We start from the raw sequence: 4,192 nt of genomic DNA on the forward strand, positions 1-4,192 counted from the left end.
TTTTCTCCACATCCTCACCAGCACTTGTTGTTTGTTGATTTATTGATGATAGCCATTCTGACAGGTGTGAGGTGATACCTCATTGTGGTTTTAATTTGCATTAATTTGATGCTTAGTGATGTTGAGAGTCTTTTCATATGTCTATTAGCCATCTGTATATCTTCCTTGGAGAAGTATGTTTTCAAGTCTTCTGCACACTTTTAAATGGAGTTGCGTGTTTCTCTGATATTCAGTTGTTTGAATTCTCTATAAATTTTGGATATTAACCTAATTAAGAAATATATCCTCCCATTCATTTTGTAGATGGTTTCCTTTGCTGTTGAAAAACTTTTTTGTTTGATGTAGTCCCATTTGTTTATTTTTTCTTTTGTTTTCCTCGCCTGAGGAGATATATCAGAAAAAATACTACTAGAGCAATGTCAGAGTTTATTGTCTATGTTTTCTTTAGGAGTTTTATGATTTTGAGTCTTACATTTAAATCCCCAATTCATTTTGAGTTTATTCTTGTATACGGTATAAAAAGGTAGTCTCATTTCATTTTTTGCGTGTATCGGTCCAACTTTCCCAACATCGTTTATTGATAGTGACTGTACCAATTTGCAATCCCACCAATAGTACAATTTTCTAGATTGTCTTTACCTCTTTGTATGTTCTTGCCTCCTTTGTCATATACTAATTGACCATAAAGATGTGGATTTCTTTCTGGGCTCTCTAGTCTGTTCTATTACTCTATATGTGTTGTTTTATGCCAGCACTATGCCATTTTGATTACTATGGCCTTATAGCATAGTTTGATATTAGGTAGCATGATTTCTCCAATGTTGTTCTTTCTCAAGATTGCTGTTGCTATTCAGGGTCTTTTGTGGTTCCATATAAAATTTTGGAATATTTGTTCTAGTTCTGTGAACAAATTCTGGTATTGTTTTTGTTGTTGTTGTTCATTCTCACCTGAGGATATTTTTCCATTGATTTTTAAAGAGAGTTGAAAGAAGGGAGAGAGACACAGGAAGAGAAACATTGATGTGAGAGAGATGCATCAATTGGTTGCTTCCTGCATGCGCACTGACCGGGGCCAGGGATTGAGCCTGAAACCAAGATGCATGCCCTTGACCAGAATTGAACCCAGCACCCTTCAATCCGCAGGTCAACACTCTATCCACTGAGCCAAACCGGCTAGGGCACACCACTAGTATCTTGACAGGAATTGTGTTGAACCTGTAGATTGCTTTGGGTAGTAAGTAATGATTGAGGTTTGATTAGTACTCCTGCCCTTTTGTTTTTATAATTAGGCAGGATGAAACTATTTATAAACATCAGTTAAATGTCTACAAATCAGTTAACTGTCTGCACTCCTTTGATCTTAGAACATTTTCCCTCTACTTCTTCTCTGACATGTAGGACTTATGTTTATATTCCCGTGATCTACTGATTATGAACTTGAGGGAAGAATCAAGCAATATTTCTGGTGCCAAAGAGTGGCACAAAGTTTCACTCCACGTGGAAATATTTTGTTGCCTTGGGCAGATGATTTATGTCACAAGATGCTGCAAGATGACTAGGAGATAGAAGGAGACTTCCCAGGACAAGCATCTCCAGACTGGGGTGGCTGGGGGTCACGTTGACAAGTTGATGTCCCACATTTCTCCTGAAAATGCATCTGCTGCTGGTCACTGAGTGGCATTTTCTGGTGATGGAAGTGTTTGGGGTATCAATAAAACTAGAATGGAGTTGCACAATGTTCAATGGTTCCGTAACTTACATAATGAGCCTTGTTCAAAGATTACCTTTGAATTTAGTCATGGGAATATATAGCTCCATCCCAATATGAAGCAAGCACCATAATATCAGAGCAGTCTTTTTTTTCTCTCTCTACATTATTCCAAGACACATGGGGTACCCAGACACATGGGAGTCCTGTCATCCGTCCAAGATTTGTGGTACCTTTTGGAGCTGGAACCAGACAGAACATCTCCTCTCTTACCTGCTGCCTCCTTTGCAAAGCTGCTTCCAGGGCATAAGAATGAAATAAAATTCTCTAAAGAGAACAGACCTTTCATAACCAGGAGTCAGCAGGGGAAATGCTGAGTTGAGGAACAGAAATTTCCTAAGCCACCAGCAAATAAAAAGAATATGCGTCAAAGGATACTTTGTTACAGCCGTTCCAGGCCTGCTCAAGAGAGATGAGTGCTGCGCTAACTTACCAGTCAGCACGCAGGTGCAGCTGCTGTACCATCATCATAATTACCTGACACTTAGGAGAACTGACCTGGAATGAGGGTGCAAGAATCGCATAATCTATTCTGAGTGCACAGCACTTTCCATTCCGTTCCTTTAGAGACGCTGAAAAGCAGGTCACTATAACGTGCACAGGCTGGAAGTAATTTGATTTTGTTAAGGTTCTTACAATATATAGAATGATAGCATCATAAAATCTCCAGGTTGGAAGAGCTCTTAAAGGTTATTTAGTCCATTCACTCAGGGATCTCGTTCACAACATCCTTACCAATTGGTTATATTTCAATGGTCTCAGTGATGGGCGCTTGCCTTTCCTTAAGGAAGGCTGATTAGGACCATCCGTTCCCTGCTATGAGGAGGCAGAGATTTCCCAGGGAAGGTCACAGCTTTTCAAAAACCCAGTTTTCTACAAATTCATGCTGAGCTGTTGTAGCAGGCTCCCCTCCCTGATCACCTCTTGGGAGTTCCCCAAACCTGTCCCCTTTGTCTCCAATTCTGTCCCACCCCGCCTCCCACCTCTGGCCAGGCATCCTTATTTCCACCTGCAGAAATGTAGACAAAAGCTATTATTCCTCTTCCCTTCCAACTCTCTCTCTCTCATTGCTCATCTTTTCCTTCCCCTTGTGCTCAACGAAGAAGTGTCTCTCTTCTTGTCCCAAAAGAAACCTTTTCCTGACTGCACCGGAGGTAGGCTCCATGGTGTATCTCAGCCTTCCCTACCCGTTTCGGTGTGGGTATTTTTCCCATTCACAGATGCGTAGGGGTTGCTCAGATAGTTCCGGGATTTCCGTCCGAAGGAATTGTTCCACGTGTAGCTGTAGACTTGGTGCACCCACAGAGGTGAGTTCAGGAGCCTCCTGCGCCTCCATCTTTGACCGGAATCCTGAACATCCCTCTTGCTGGAAACCTCAAGCACTGAAGAAATAGCCAGAACTGATTTTCTTCATGCACTATAGAATTTTTATGGGAAAATTAGTCTATTAAATGTCCTTATTTCCTTATGTAAACTCTAGGTGAAAAAATAATTTTATAATTTAGTGCCAGCAAAAGTACCATCTCTCCTACAAAAATATGTTTGCATCTTTTATATTTTATATGTGGTCCATGTTTCACTTTTTACCCTTGCTGTGAAAAAGCTTAGAACCAAACCATATGACCCATTTTAATACGAATACTTACAAAAGCATCCAATTCAGAAAGGAAGAAGTAAAATTGTCTTTGTTTGCAGGTAAGATGATTCCATATTTGGAAAATCCTAAAGGTGCCACCAAAAAACTGTTGGAACTAATCAATAAATTCAGTAAAATGTCAGGATACAAAATCAACATACAGAAACTAGTTGCATTGCTGTACACTAACAATGAAACATCTAAAAAAAAATAAGAAAAAAATTCCATGTACAGTAGCATCAAAAACAATAAAATACTTAGGAATAAATTTGACCAAAGCAGTGAAAGATCTGTATGATGAAAACTACAAGACTTTCATGAAGGAATTTTGAAGACACAAACAAATGGAAAAATATTTCACGTTCATGAATCGGAAGAATTAATATTGCTAAAGTATCCATACTACCTAAAACCATCTCTAGATTCAATGGAGTACCTATCAAAATTCCAACAGCATTTTCCACAGAAATAGAAAAAAAATAATCTTAAAATTTGCATGGAATCACAAAGACCCTCAAATAGCCAAAATAATCCTGACAAAGAAGAACAAAGCTGGAGACATCACACTTCCTGATTTCAAACTAGACCACAAAGTTTAGCAATGAAAACGGTATAGTACTGGCATCAAAATAGACACAGGGACCAATGGAAAAGAATACAAAGCCCAGAGATAAACCCTCGCATGTGCATTCAACTATTTGACAAGGAAGCAAAGCACGCTCAGTTGGGAAAGAAAAGTCTCTTCAATAAATGGTGTTGGATAAACTGGATCACCACATGCAGGAGAA

The 4,192-nt window shown here is 39.2% G+C and overlaps 1 pseudogene; it reads right to left on the reverse strand.

Annotated features, from left to right (window-relative positions):
• LOC102759329 overlaps positions 1 to 2,233 on the reverse strand; it is a 6,813-nt pseudogene extending 4,580 nt beyond the window's left edge.
• Between the last annotated feature and the right edge of the window lie 1,959 nt (positions 2,234 to 4,192).

Source organism: Myotis davidii, unplaced genomic scaffold (genome assembly GCF_000327345.1).
Source record: "Myotis davidii unplaced genomic scaffold, ASM32734v1 scaffold571, whole genome shotgun sequence".
NCBI lineage: Eukaryota > Metazoa > Chordata > Mammalia > Chiroptera > Vespertilionidae > Myotis > Myotis davidii.